Below are 16,295 nucleotides of genomic sequence, written 5' to 3'. Positions count from 1 at the left end.
TCCCATCTGACAGAGCTCGACATGAACCGGAACAGGCTGGAGGATTCAGGACTGAAGCAGCTATGTGCTGGACTGGACAGTCCTCACTGCATACTGCAGGTTCTTAGGTCAGTTAATGTTATTATTAGGCTGAGGTCCAGTTTTTAAATCATCTGTCAGGACTGACAGACAGAAAAGGACCACAGACATGTGTATCTTCAGTCACTGTTGCTCTGATGACAAATCAGATCTACTCATATGTTCAAATGTTGCTCAGTAATTCAGTGAATAATTATTATTTTCTTCCCTCCCAGTAACAGTCATCTGTATGTTTTAATGTTATCCCATATTATTAGATGATCAGTGGTATCAATGGCTCTATCAATGTCTTGTATTGTTTTATTAGGTTGTGTGGCTGTGGTTTGTCAGAGATCAGCTCTCTGGGATCAGCTCTGAAGGCTAACCCCTCCCAGCTGAGATATCTGGACCTCAGTGGGAACCACCTGCAGGATGTGGAGCAGCTACGTGGTTTTCTGGAGAGTTGTGGACTGCAGACTCTGAGGTCAGTCTCAATAGTTTTATGTGTTGTGATGTAAAGTTTGTGGTGGGGTGAGCTCTGAAGTCCCAAGACTGCAGATCCTCGGGTCAGGGTAAATCTGGGTGTTGATCCAGTCTTCACATTTCATTGGTTGATCGGTTGGATTTTGCTGCTTATGTTTTGAACTTATGATGCATTACTAACCCACCCAACCCCAGATGTTGAATGTCTGTAGGGGTTTAGTTCTTGCTTTTTGAGTTTATGATTTTGTAACTCTACTCTTGTCAAGTTGTCTGATCAATGAGGGAGGTTTGGGTTTACTGAAGCTCTTTGAGATGCAGCATGGTTTTGTTTTCAGTTGTATATCAGCATGAGTTGCAGATATAACAAGTACAAATGAGTTCCAAAATAAAATTGTTGGAACTTTCTGGTGTAAAATATTTCCGACAAACATATGTGAATATAGAAAACACTTCAACAACATGTAGCGCTCCCCTCTGTAGTCATATTGATGATGTTATGTGCGATCACAGACGGAGCTCCAGAAGCAGGTAAATTTACTCACTTTAATAGAGAAAACAAAAAACTACCACTGAGGAGAAAACTGAGCTGAGTCCAAAATATAACCAAAAACAACCACAAGGGCGAACTACGAGGTAACTTGAAGGAGGAACGAAAAACAACCACGAGGGCGAAGCACAACTCAGGTCCAGGGCGAGAAACAACCGGGTGGCGCGGCTGGAGGCCTAGGCAAAAACAAGGTAAGTCACTGGTCACTTGGAACGGACAGAAAGGTGGCTGGTTGCTTAGTACGAAAATAGCAGTGAAGAACTGGCGCAGAGGAGAAGGGAGGCGGCGCTTAAGTAGCCGGCGGAATGACGGGAAACGGAACCCAGGTGAGAAGAAGCCACGACTCCACCCAGCTGGACCATCGCGCCTGGAAAGAACAAAAACAAGGAAACGAGCAAGAAATGAAAAACACAGGAAGTGCCAGAGGAGCAACTCTCACCACATTACAGATGAGGGCAGGCTTTTAGGTTCTTTTAAAGTATTTATCCAATGTTTCTTAACCCTGATTAACTCAGTTTTAATTATTATCTTGGATGTCCCTTTAATACACACAAGTGCAGTGTTTGACCCATCAATCAAATGGCCATCTTTAAATTATATTTTTAATGAAGATCTTAACTACGTCTGCATATGTCTCTGCAATTGAATCCCTGCCCTTTCTCAGGTGAGTAATAAGTAACACAACACAAGGTTTTAGAAAAATAATTCTCAGTTATTTAAGAAAAGGTTAATGCTGGTGAACTAAGACATGAAAATAAAATTAGAATATTGTTTTGGAGCCTTAAACATCAAATGTCACTTTTTTAAAGAAAAACACTCCAGCTGTTTGGAGGCAAAAACACAATATAACCTTTTTTCTTAACCCTCTAATGAATTCAGAAGCTCAGTTTACCAACCTCAAGGTCACTTAAACAAAGGTTGTGGCCCCCACACCTTAATACACTCTATAAAGCAGCAACTTAAATGATTACAGACTGACATATACCGCAGCAGGCCTGATGCGGTGCTTGTGTTCGTGGACGCCCAAAACTTAATGGCCGCTTCACTCTGAGCAAAATAAAACAAGCACCTGAGGTGTTCCAGTCCCGTCCTCCAACAGTCACAGGAGCAGGCTCAGCATCAGCATCTCACCACAGACTCCGTCTACTGTCTCTATCCTCTCTTCTTGCCGGAAGAAACTCCCAAGTCCTAGTGGCTCCAACCTCCGTCCGTGTCTCTTCTCTGTCCTCAGGTGGAAAACAGCAGATGAGCTCCTCAAACAGTCGACTGAGTGAGTCCAACTAGAGCTAGAAAAAGTCCCTTCACTTGTCATCAACTGACTTGAATCTATTCTTCCAGGTGGCTAACAGCTAGCTTTAGCATTAGCACCAAACATAAACCGTCTGAACTTCGTGCTGAAAGTCTTCCCGCCTCTCAGTATGCTGCTAGACTTCTTCTCACAGATTGTCCTGTCAACAACCTTAAGACACAAGTTACACACCGTTTTGTGCACTGCTAACTTAGAAATGAAGACAGAAAATCTCTGTTACACATGTTTCTCCGACACACCTCTCCTAGTCTGTGTCACACTGTGCTCACGGTCCTGTCACTTGTTATTAACCCCATCTATGCTGGTGGGACATCTTTCAGCAACATTCTTTAACATAACACAACAACTGAATGCTTACACACTTAAACTTGAACTGAAATGATCAACACTCATTAAAACATGTGGGGATTTTAAACTGGGTTACAAACAAAACACATTTAGGAATGAAACCTTCTAGATGTAGGCTTCACTCAAGAGATTAAATGCTGATGGATTGTGCAAGTACATCTATAACATTAAACTGCAACTCATTAAACAAGACGAAAATATGAATTGACACACTATGAACACAAAGTTAACTAGAAAGCATTTCCTGCAGAAAATGTGAGTTTGGTTGCTGCAGCTGAAGCATTGCTCTGAATGATGTGAAGGATTGCTCTGAATTGCTGGAGAATCTGCAGTCTGAATTTAAGTTGCTGAAACACTTTGAATAGATGAAGCTGTTTTATTGTGAAAAGTAGAAAACCTTTGAACATTAGGAAGTTATGAAACAGAAACTGCTGAAGATGAACAATATGAAGTCACTGACCTTAAAGAATAGCCTGGAAATGCACCATAAAGGTCTGAGGCTGGAATCATATCTAAAGCTAATAAGGACAGGCTGTATGGTTTTAATGTGGAAAAGTATCAGAGTTACCTCCCCCAGAACATTTTGGATGAAGTAGAAGCCATTTCCTGCATTCTGGTGGATTTCAACAGCTATTATACTGACAGAAGTAAAGGGTTAACTCAACAACTATTACTGAGAGATTCAATAACTCCTTATTTATTTTAAGCCATGATGACAAATATAAAACCAACTGAAAATGAAACAGTTCTGTCAGCCTCATGGTGGCACTACACTAACAGGTTATTAGAACAAAATGTTTACATCTGTTACTGTCTACCTCTGTGCCACCATGACTTTAACCACAAAAACCACATTTCTGTTTCACTGTATTCCCAATGAGGCCATCAGCTGCACTGTCAGGTTTTAGAGACTTCACAGAACAGATCAGATTAAACAGATTAGAAACAGATTACCCAAAGCCTCCAAAAAAAGCTGCACAACAGGTAACTTAGTTCACATGAATCTGTGCTGATGTGTCTGCTTGTGTTGATCAGCACACAATCAGTTCACATGAAGTGACTGAAACACAAAGGGAGGATCAATATAGAAGGAAACCCGCTCCCTGTCTCTCACTCCTGGCCTGCCCTATATGCCATAACGTCTGCTGCACGGTGTGCTTGCAGCTGAATCTCAGACCTCACCTGGCAACAATACATTTTTTTCTGATTGGCTGATTCCTGTTCTCTGCCATAGAAATGACAGATGATTAATAATAAAAAATGTACAAACATAATTCACAAATTATAACCACTGACATTACTAAGCTTAGACAATAGTGTCCTTTCATGTTGTAGAATTGTTTTTTTCATTGCACTGCTCTACTTCTTACAATTATTCAGTATTGTTAAATGTACACATTTCATTTCTTTCAGGCTGAGCAGCTGTAACCTCTCAGAGAGAAGCTGCGAAGCTCTGTCCTCAGTCCTCAGCTCCCAGTCCTCTAGTCTGAGAGAGCTGGATCTGGATAATAACGACCTGCAGGATTCAGGAGTGAAGCTTCTTTGTGCTGGACTGGAGAGTGCTGACTGTGGTCTGGAATCACTGAGGTCAGGATCTGGTTGTTGATCATTTAAATGCATACCTTAACATTATGTTTGAAGCTTTTCTACATGCAGTTCATGTGTTGACATGTGGAGGCTTTCAGACACTAATGTGCACTGAATTCTACACAAGTAAAAAGATCTTTATTGTCATTATTCACAACAAATTTCCATTCATTCATCAATAACAACTAATTTGCATTTCTTTCAGACTGAGCAGCTGTAACCTCTCAGAGAGAAGCTGTGAAGCTCTGTCCTCAGTCCTCAGCTCCCAGTCCTCTAGTCTGAGAGAGCTGGATCTGAATAATAACGACCTGCAGGATTCAGGGGTGAAGCAGCTGTCTCATGGATTAGGGGGTCCAGACTGCAGACTGGAGACTCTCAGGTCAGGATCCAGCTTGTTGATCATCAGTTAAATTCTGCTTCATGTTCATGTTGAAGATCTGTTGGATTTTCCTTCTTTCTTCTTGAGTTCATGACATGTTTTGTACCTCCAGTCTGTCAGGTTGTCTGATCACACAGGAGGGCTGTGCTTCTCTGGCCTCGGCTCTGACCTCCAACCCCTCCTATCTGAGAGAGCTGGACCTGAGCTACAATCATCCAGGAGACTCAGGAGTGAAGCTGCTGTCTGCTTTACTCAACAGTCCAGATTGTAGTCTGAAGACTCTCAGGTACACAGAGACCACAGAGCATGAGTCCTCCTCAGTCTGTCAGTTTAGCTCATATATCCACAGCTGTTGATGGATGGACTGAAACTGCAGAGAAGAAATAATCACTGATCCCTGATGTTCATCTTCCTCCATCATTAAGTGTCCATCATGTTAACTTCACTTTTCTTTATACACTTTCTTCATATCAAAATACAGACTGATTTTCAGTCACACTTAGTGCAGATCAAATACAAAATGATGCCCTACTTATTAATGTCCTCAGCTGTAAGAACCACTGAATTATTTCCACAAACAAATGTTCCTGAAACAATCCATATGTGAAGCTTCAGAGGAGACAACAACACAATGGTAGAAGGAGGAGTTCCTTCAGTCAGAGACAGAGAGCAGGGAGACACTACAATATTATCACTGTAAAAACTACACACAGACATGAGAGAATGTATTTATTTGAAGTGTGTCAGAAACTCTTCCATCCATGACACATGTGAACCAGGCTTGTGTTTGCATATAGAGTGAAAGGAACAAACAGTCAGAGACAGTGTGGCTTGTTTGCTGCTTTGGATAAATGCACAATGCTGAGATCAAACCTACACTGTTGCTGCATGAAGAGGATTTTACAGTAAAGCACTGACAGAGAGCAATATTTCACAGAATGGAGGACATGAATAAACACAGAGCAGATCAGGAGAGACTCTTCTGGAGTCGACACAGATGAGTTTCAGTCTGTTTGTGTGTCTCTGACAAACTGAGGAACTCTGCTTCATGTTGATCAGCAGTTTGGACTCATGTTGGTTAGAAAATCATTCTGACTGTGTTTCTTCCTGCAGGGTGGAGCATGGTGGAGAGCAGTGGTTAAAACCTGGGCTGAGGAAGTGTAAGTTTGACTCAGTCTTTCCTCATGTTATTGTGCATGAGTCAGTGTTCTATCAGTCCATCAGAGCTGTTGTAGCGCAGCCTCTGCGGTTGGATTTCTTTGGTGTTTACTGGAGTTTATTACTCCCCAGCAGGAGTTTTAGGTTCCAGCTTTGTCATTGGTTTTCCTTTTTTCTCTTGTTAGGGAGCTTTAGTGTGTTGTAGTGTCTCTGTGTTTGTTTGGGCACTGCTCAGCTCTGAGTTCATGAACTGCAGCCTAACACTGAAACCAGCCTGTGTAGCTGCCGATCTGAGAGTGGGGACGAGTGGGGAGGTGCAGACATGCTGTGTGTGGGTTTCCCCTCAGCCTGGGACATAACAGAGACAACCAAAGCAGACAAAAGACAAAATCCAATAAGAGACCACAAAGGGTTGAAAAGGTCCAAACACAGGAAGAAACAGCTCCACAGTCCAAAAGCAGGCAGGACTCAGACACAAAGAATCTCATCCAAAGGGTCAGACTGGACTGATGGACTGAAGAGTGAAGACACTGAGACACTGAGCTGTGAGCAGCATTATTAGGGTTAGGGTTAGGGCGAGAAACGCCACTGTTTAAGAAAACGAGTTACCACCAAAATAAGTTTCACACGGGGTCTCTGTTTAAAGCTTTTAATCAATTAGTAACAAAACACGTTATCCGCCATGTTTCCCTGCACCGCTTCTTCCCTTTTTCCCAATCTGCTACAAACACCCTGATTTTCAGCACAATGCAGCATTTCCATTCAACCAATCACGGGGCAGCTTTCCAACTGTCATGGCGGAGCCCTGTCAGTAGATAGAAAGTATGTCCAGGCATCTTTTAAATGAGTGTTTTAGCTGTGTGAAATGAATAACTTTGACAGTATCCATGAGGCAGTCCTCTTTCCTTCCATGGGAAAAAAGTGGAAGCGTTCCATACAGAATCCCGAAACTCAGCTGGAGGGAAAATACCGGCCACTTCCTGTTCACATACTAAAGAGAAAAACTTTTGTCATGCGGATCAACTGACAGCCGGCGAAATAATATTATTAGAAATACATATATAAATACATAAAATGAGTTTTGTGATGAAATGGATTTATAGCTTTTTGGGTGTTTAATAAATGTTTAAAATCAAAATATAGATTAGATTTTTTGATGTTATTACAAACTCATGATGATATATTACAGTTTGAAACATAAACTAGAAGTTTCATATAAACCCTTTTTGGAAAGAAAACACTTTTTTTCTGGATTTATAGCGTTTTGGAAGCAATCTCTTCATTTGTTAGGCGGGACAGCCGAAACCAGTTAAACAAGCTTTTACTGACAGCTCTGAACAGACCACATTAACTTATCATTCATCTTAGTGCAGCCGCCACAACTTCCATTTCACAAACCATTGTTTAATCTTCAGTTATTATATTTCCTTTTATTTTGCTTTGTGCTTTGGTTTCATTCTGTAACACTGGACTTATTTTTATGAAGGTTTGAACTCTGACAGTGTTTGAACAGGAGAGAAAGGAGTATAAAGTGTGTAGTGAGGGGTTCACAGCCTTAAAGCATCTAGAATAACTGTAAAAAATAAAGCCCATCACTTCACGGATTTCACCTTTTGCGGGTTATTTTTGGAACGTAACCCCGCGATTAACGAGGGACCTCTGATGAGAAGGAAGAGACTGGGCTCTCAGCTGCAGTAAAGGGGGCAGGTCTGGCTCCAACACAGGTTTCAATGTGCAAGATGTCTTGCCCTCACATTCTTCTTCCATTTCCACTTGTCCTGAAACTTCGGCCTTCGCTGTCAACCTTCCTTTTCTTACTCACACTTGCCATTTTAGAAATGGGCAATAAAAAAACACAGATCACTGGCAAACAGGGTGGTGAGAGTTTGACCATGTTTGCTGCCATCTTGTGGTGAAATGTTAAATATATATAAACAATAATCATTTTTAAACGTGTGATTTCATCCTGTGGACAACAGTACTGGTGGCATATTATGACATTATTGATTTTATGCCAGAGGCTTCGGCCCAGTGAACATATGAACTGGACTTTTGGTCTGTTCTACAGGAAAAACCCTCAATGATAATGCACCAACAATCCCAACCAAAGAAAGGAACATAAGGACAGAAGAACTAAACAGGAAAGAAAATAGAAATAACTATTGTATATATAACCTAGAAAATTTCACAAGAAATTTTGAGTGGGCCAATGCGCGCTCACCCACACTCTGCTGCCGGTCCGCCCCATTATATACCACCAAACCTCATTCCTGATCACCGGCATATGTGAAAGATGCCACTGATGACATGGTTTTATATAAGGTTTAATAGGCCCCAAGCTTCTCCATTCATTCTGGATGGAGGAATCCTAAAGATGTGGATGTGACTTTGGCTGCTATTTTATGAAGTTTGGTAAAAGACATGAACATGAGGACTCAATATGATAAAGTCCAACTCCTTATGAGCAGTTTGCAGTTGAAATGAATATTCTGTGTAGAGGCATGCCAGACTGATAGGCTTCCAAAGTTAGCTGGGTTTTGTCAGGGATCTCACCAGTTTCCCATTATTTCCTATGAAAGCATGCCCAAACGCCATGCCTTCAAAGTTTTGACAGTGATTTGATGCCTGTGGGGAGGGTCGATCGCAGTTTTTCGGGATTTTTTCAAACACCGTTTATCCGATCGCTACCAAACCTCAGAGGGTAGTAGTCCTGACCGAGCCGGTCGATTTGATGTATAATTTGTAGGGGTGGCTAGCGCTAGTTAGCTGTGTAATGAATTAGAGGCTTTTATTTTGAAAATCAATGTGTGTCTAAGTGTGTGTGTGTGTTGGGGGGGGGGCACACCCCCAATGCATGTTAAAACATGTTTAAGTGTTTTATTTTGAAAATCTACACGTCAGCCATATCCTGTTATTGTGCAGGTTCTTTTATTTTGAAAATCCCTGTTTGTGTGTCTGTGTGTTGGCAGGTGTGTATAGTGTGTGTCTGCATATTTCTGGGTGGCTTGTGTGTAGTTTACCAGGCCTAGTAAGGTCTGTAATGATGTGGAGGCTTTTATTTTGAAAATCTGTGTGTGTGTGTGTGTGTGTGTGTGTGTGTGTGTGTGTGTGTGTGTGTGTGTGTGTGTGTGTGTGTGTGTGTGTGTGAGTGAGAGAGTGAGAGAGTGAGTGAGTGAGTGAGTGAGTGAGTGTAGTTGTGTGAGTGTAGTTGTGTGAGTGTAGTTGTGTGAGTGTAGTTGTGTATGTTCCTGTATGGTTGTGTATGTGTGTGTGTCTGCCTCTGTCAGAAAGAAAAGTCATAGCACAGGTGTCCCGGTACAGCCGGACGTCCTGTAAAAGTTTCAGGTCGCTCACATTAAAGCTGTGGGACTAGTTCTGCTGAAAATGTGTCCAGAAGAAGGAGAATAATACAGAAGCGGAATAAGTATTTACAATAGTAACAGTGGAACAATATCAGGATAGATCAGGAGGTCTGAGTCTGGTCTTTCAGTCCAGATCCTCCTCCAGACTCTGATGAAGGAGCTTTTGGATGATGCTCTTTATCCAATGATACAGTTGATGCTGCTGTTCTTCTCATGTTCTAAATGTGTCGTCTGTCTTTACTCACATTGCTGCAAATATCCAGTTTGTGTTTGAACACAAAGCTGATAGTTGTGTGTTTGTTCATTCAAACATTAGTGACAAAAAGTCTGATGATAAACTTTGTATGAATGAACAACACATCAGTCAGTAAAGACAGAATGAAGCCATCAGATGTGTCAGATGATAAACTGCAGCTGTGTCTTTTTCTCTCCATCAGATTTCTGTCAACTTGAAGTCGACACAAACTCAGTGCACACAAAGCTCAAACTGTCTGACAACAACAGGAAGGTGACACATGTGAGAGAGGAGCAGCCATATCCTGATCATCCAGACAGATTTGACTGCTACTATCAGCTGCTGTGTAGAAATGTTCTGACTGGTCGCTGTTACTGGGAGGTCGAGTGGAGAGGATGGGTTTATATATCAGTGAGTTACAGAAGAATCAGAAGGAAAGGACCCAGTGATGACTGCGAGTTTGGAGGAAACAATCAGTCCTGGAGTCTGAGCTGCTATGATGATGGTTACTCTGTCTGGCACAATAACAGAGGAACATCCATCTCCTCCTCCTCTGGCTCTCACAGAGCAGCAGTGTATGTGGACTGTCCTGCTGGCACTCTGTCCTTCTACAGAGTCTCCTCTGACACACTGATCCACCTCCACACCTTCAGCACCACATTCACTCAGCCTCTACATGCTGGGTTCTGGTTGTATTCTGGTTCCTCAGTGAGTCTGTGCTGTGTGTAGAAGCAGAGTGTGTGGAAGTGACAGCAGCTTCAACTTTGTGCTTTAAATGTTGATGATGTTTCACTTTCATTTGAATCACTGACTGTGATTTCAGGTCAGAACATGTTTTTGTCTTAGAAGCAGTGAAATGAAGAATGTGAAGCTGAATTTATGATCATGAACTTTGACATGTCCTCACAAATGAAACCCTTACATTAAGAAATGCATGATTCCATGTTGTTATGGCTCTGATATTAAAATGTAGTATTATAATAGGAGTTAATGGACCTAAGTGGAAAACACCATTTAAAACTGCTGCAATACAAACACTAATAACTCCAACTCAATATTTTGGATCAACTTTGACATGACAGATATAAAATAATGCCTGAGCCTCCCAACTTGTACAATGACTTGTCTGTCCGTTCTTTCTCTCTCCTCTCTCTCTCCCTCTCTCTCTCCCTCTCCCTCTCTCTCTCCTGTCTCTCCCTCCCTCTCTCTCTCTCTCCCTCCCCCCCTCTCTCCTCTGTCTCTCCCTCCCTCCCTTTCTCTCTCTCCCTCTCTCTCTCTCCCCCCCCCTCTCTCTCTCCCTCTCTCCCCCCTCCCTCCCTCCCTTTCTCGCTCTCCCTCTCTCTCTCTCCTCTCCCTCCCTCTCTCTCTCCCTCTCTCTCTCCTGTCTCTCCCTCCCCCCCCTCTCTCCTCTGTCTCTCCCTCCCTCCCTTTCTCTCTCTCCCCCCCCTCTCTCTCTCTCTCTCTCTCTCTCCCTCTCTCCCCCCCTCCCTCCCTCCCTTTCTCTCTCCTCTCCCTCCCTCTCCCTCCCTCTCTCTCTCCCTCTTGCTCTCTCCTCTCTCTCTCTCTCTCCCTCGCTCTCTCTCTCCCTCCCTCTCTATCTCTCTCTCTCTCTCTCTCTCTCTATATATATATATATATATATATATATATATATATATATATATATGTGTGCACTCGCGCTGGCTCCCTCTGGTGGACCATTTGTATATTACTACAGGTTTCATAGTTTTTTTTTATGTTATTTATTTTATATGTTTTTTTTTCATACTTCTTGATTCCACTTAGTATTTCGTGAGAATTACTTACTCTGATTACTCTTATTACTTACTCTATACTGGCCACTATTTACTTTGACAGCAAGGGAGAATATTTTTTCCAACTGACTAATAATTCAAAAGTAACATTTTCACAAAAATATTCTAGAAAGATAAATCACCTTTGAAATCAATCAAAAGATGATGTGGAAAAATTCTATATTTCTGCTGTAGACTGAACACAAGTTGAGTACCTTAGTCCTGACAAGTCTTTCCCAGTGTCCCTGCTGCTGTTTGACTAGTTTGAGAACGGGGTCGTTGGACTTCATTTCCCAGCAGCACTGTTCAGCAACAATATTCTGGTAAAGCTCCAGGTCGGCTCTGTACTGATGACCATTCACTCTGCCACTGCAGAACAAAAAGAGGGCATCAACACACTCCAAGTTTCCTCCATACCAGGTCACTTGTTTGCAATTCTGAAGCATTTAAGGCAATTTACGATTTCAATTTGCAAAAACACAAAAGGGAACATTAATATTCTACATTGTTTCATGAACATCTCTCAAACTCTATAATCTTCCCCTATATCCCTCCTCATTCTTTGTCAGGGTGAACCAATAAACCACTATAATTCCTTGGAAGCTTCCCACAGGTGAGCAACCACAAGGAATCATGTATACTGACAGTCAAGAAATGCACCAACAACCAAGTTACATATTTGCTGCCGATAGAAGGTCTTAGGAATCAGATGGGCAAGCTTTATTCTACTGTTATGTAATGTATACAATGAAAATCTGACACAAATGAGGGCGGGTATATTGAGTCTGTGCAAACAAAGAAGTTTGTTCCCTGACATGAATGAATGTAACTGCAGCAGAGTAAAGATATCTTTGCTAAATTAGTATAATGTTAGGCCAATCAAATTTCATGATAATGTAATCACAAATTAAATGTAGATTTCCTTTAAATCCAATTATGAGACAACTGTATTATTCAGAAACAACAGAATACAGAACAATCACAGTAGCACCAAAGGAAAGTGACTGAATGAGATGCCCTTTACATTAAACTGTAACCCGGAACTGTGTGACACCGTTTGTTTGTCTAATTTACAGACTGGCATGGCGAACATGTACCCACTACCACCAGTGTAAAATGCTCTGGACAGAAAGTTCCACTGAATGTTGGATGTGATGAAAGTGAGTGAGCAAACACTGGTGGTCTGGTCCTGACAGACCTGTAGATGACTCTGTCAGAGAAGAAATCACAGCGCTGACTTTCTGGGTTCACCAAGATCACTCTTGCAACTGCACAGTTGACCGTCTGATACCAACGTACATGGGGGTGGTAACTGAAATCCAACAACAAAACACTTAGAACAATGTAACTGTATTATTAAGACCACATATTGTACGACGTCTCGTGCCTTTTTGTTGAGTCGTCTCTTCTGTTAGTGCTGATGACCTGCTGTCTGTAGCTTCCATCTGCCCCTTCAGGTACACCTGTACACATGATTTATGGAGTGTCTCAGCTCATTCATAGTAGCCTATATAAAACATCTTTCCTCTTAGTGTCAATCTGCGATGTTTAGTAAACTGTGGATCTGTATAGAAGTTACAAAAATGCTTTTACCATTTCCAGAGGGGTTTAGAGAGGCAGCCAGGCTAATCACTGGATACACGTCTATCGCATCCCTCTTCCTGTGTATGATAGCCAGCGTTCAATTAAACATTTGTGACGGTGTGTATGTGACAACAACAACATCAAAATGGATATAAACCTTAAGTGGCTACAGAGCAGAATGAAAGGTATTACAGGAGCACAGAAACAAGAGAGCAGAGGCTGTGTGGTTCCCTTACGCTCTTTGCAACAACAACCACCTAATCAAAGGCAATAAGCTCTGACAACACCCCAACAAACTGGGAATAGGGTTATAGAATAATTATTGTATGTTTCCTCACTGTAACGCTGCTGTTAGTAATAACAGTTTCTTTGGCGGACCTTGAAGTTTCTATGCCCTATTACTCAACACTGTGCTCTGTTTGTACAAGGAGCCCTGACAATCAGGCATCTCTGCCACTCCCTACGTATTGATAATAATGCCGCACAAACTTAATCACAGTACTCATTTTGAATGTATACAAGACCTGAAAGAATACAAAGCTCAATCAAAATCAGCAGCACACCATGCCAAACACATACTGGTACTCACACTCAAAACTACACTGAATCTCTGAAACACATGCTTATCTAAAGACACCAACCTCTCCTTCTTAATTATTATTAATTAATATTATGATTCATTTTCTTCTTTTTAATGTGAAAGAAGAAAAGAATTCTAAGAAGAAGAAAAGAAGAAAACAAATCTGTCAGGGCACGGTTATATTTCCATTCAAACAATATAAAAAGCACTACTGTTTCCATTACAGCTGAAGGTTTACAAACCATGTACAGAATCATTGTATCATTTAAAATAACACAACATAACAGTTGTGGCTGTGTTAGTAACTCACTTTGTAGATGACTGGCTCAGAAAATACTGGGGTATCAACACACAGTATCTGTGAAGAGGACACAGAAAATCATCAACACATGCACTGTGTTTACTGTCAGTTGTTGTATATGCTGCTAACACAACCCAATGACTCCATGGGTATTAATAAAGTTCATGTGAACGCACGACACTTTGATCATGTTCAATTTCAAATGACATAAACCAAACAGGCTCTCACACACAAGGAGTTCAGCAGCTCTGGTGCTTTAACACATCTTCATTAAAGTGAACAGCCATGAAGAAAGGCCTCCATGTTCAGTGAAAGGCACTACAAACAGGTTTTATCCTGCTGACTGAGCTGCATGCTGTCACTCATTTTGACTTCCTACTCGCTATCTCTGGGCTCACAAACGGGAAGTTCTTAGATGACACTTTCTATGTGTCAGAGAAAACTCCTACCTGCTCTCGTACTATAGAGTTCCTTCTGTTGAATGTGTCACTGTTTGTTTAGCATGTTCCTCCTGATGTTAGCTGTATGACTGCTGCAGCGACCGCTTGTTTTCTTTTAACGGCAGCCGGACACGGATGCGGCGGAGTGTTGTTGGACAGCAGCAGAAGACACAGCTTAGACCCAGATTAATTAGTCACAGGTTCACTTGCTTCGATTTTCGCATCAATTGATCTAGACGCAAAGGCGTGAAATCAAATATTTGTAAAACTGTTTTATTAATATTTACAAATACACAAATACAGACATAAGACTTCTTACCATAATGTGTTTTTGAGATTGGAGGTTGAATCCTTGTAAGCCGATGTTACCCCACATGGTAAACAGAGTTTGCTCCATCAGCACGCTGTCTCCTTTCCTCCCTGTGGACGTGAACAGCTCCTCCAAGTGTGGCCGAGGAACATGAAGCCATTGCAGCAGCATCAAAACAAGGTCCTGAGCAGCATAACAATAGATAAAGTAAAAATAAAGACGATACAGAACAACCATTAGATATGCAGATATACATGTAAGTCTGTTCCGGTTGGCCAGCAGGTGGCGCAGAGGCACGGTTGGTTTGGTTGGAGTGACAGCTCACATGCTGCACTTTTCTTCAGTGACACCGTAGTTGCTGAGAGAAGTTTGTGCAGGGCGCCATATTGCTTTCAGAAGTTTGATTCCTCTGAAAGGTAAGCAGCACTTCATGATGTGGTTTATTTTATGTGAAGGTAGTGATTGTGCATGGCTCCTTGGGAGCTCACTGTAAAAATGGATATTTATGAGGCTGAGTTCTGTTTCTGACAATTACATTATTTGGTAGTTAACCCTTCATTGTAAGCATACCTATAAGTATGTGTAGTCATATCAGTGTTAATTTTGGCAGCAATTTTTGATTTAGTTTTTATTTAGTCTTGTGACTAAAATGTCATTTGATTTTAGAAACATTTTAGTCATCAACATTTTTTAACTTTTAGTCTAGTTTTAGTCGACTAAAATTCTATGATATAGGCTATTTGTCATGAAATTAGTTTGACTGTGCAATAAAAACAGGCACAGCTTTAACTTTTGTTATTTGAAACAAACATCTCTTTATTTAATTGCCGTTACCTTTTCACAAAAGAACAAAAGCACCAGTGAACAGTGAGCTGCTCTCCCTGAACGTTCATACACTGTTCAGTCATGACCTTCTTCATGAACAGGCTCTCTCATATTCTAATAGGCTCACCCTTAACCCATCTGCAAACACGTGTTGTCAACAGCCAATAGAAAGGAGACACAACACAAAAACTAATCAAGTTTACTAACACAGGGCTCTAGACTAACTTTTTGCACTGGTTGCACCGGTGCGCCTAACCTTTTTTTCTTGGGTGCACCGGCACAAAAGTTAGGTGCACCGCATCACACATCACACAGCAGTTTGTTTTTTAATCACTGTCCATATATTTTATGGATCAGGCCTTAACTTGACACCTATCCTAATACAGAAGTTCTTTTCATCTTCTCTCATCATCTGCAGCTACATCTACTGTTTACCTGACAGGCCTCACAGGGCTGTAGCCAAAGTTTTAGAAATAACGGGCTTAATAATCACATATCATCCTAAACTGACTTTGGACCTTGTTTAATGAACACAGGTAAATAAAAATAAATAAATACATGTACCGATAGTACTCATTCAAATTATAGACAAACTAGCCAACAAGTCTGCCTGTCAGAAATCCATGATGAAGATTCAAAGTTACAGCACTCTTCAGTTCCCTGTTTGCTTTCTCTCTGTATTTTCTGGCTGTCGCTCCTCACTTATCTATCTGGCAATTGGAATTAAAAATTATTTAAATTATATACACCTTTATTTATTTAATAGTTGTGATTGAGATATATATTTGTTTTCTTCAACATGTTTCTAATTCAGCTACAGTATCTCTTCTCTCATCTTCCTCACCTCTCTTCCTCAGTTTCTCCTCTCTTTCTAAAGCTGAGCTCCAGCTGACAGACTTTTCATTCTGTCTGTTACAGTTTAGCTGTATGCAGATATCATACTGGCAGACAATGCTCCACTGTAGCAGGATAATAACAATACTTTTTAAATGGGCGT

At 41.3% G+C, this 16,295-nt stretch overlaps 1 long non-coding RNA gene across 1 annotated transcript; it reads right to left on the bottom strand.

The window, feature by feature from the left end:
- Positions 1 to 13,731: 13,731 nt before the first annotated feature.
- LOC114429837 (uncharacterized) lies at positions 13,732 to 14,655 on the bottom strand. The gene is made up of 3 exons (XR_003669955.1): positions 14,483 to 14,655; positions 14,173 to 14,395; positions 13,732 to 13,780 (listed from the first exon to the last, which is right to left on the bottom strand). It is a non-coding gene; the product is annotated as an uncharacterized LOC114429837 (long non-coding RNA).
- Between the last annotated feature and the right edge of the window lie 1,640 nt (positions 14,656 to 16,295).

This window comes from Parambassis ranga, unplaced genomic scaffold (assembly GCF_900634625.1).
Source record: "Parambassis ranga unplaced genomic scaffold, fParRan2.1 scaffold_21_arrow_ctg1, whole genome shotgun sequence".
NCBI classification, from domain to species: domain Eukaryota; kingdom Metazoa; phylum Chordata; class Actinopteri; family Ambassidae; genus Parambassis; species Parambassis ranga.
The sequence above is the reverse complement of the archived record's forward strand: the minus strand, read 5'-3'. Positions and strand labels throughout refer to the sequence as shown.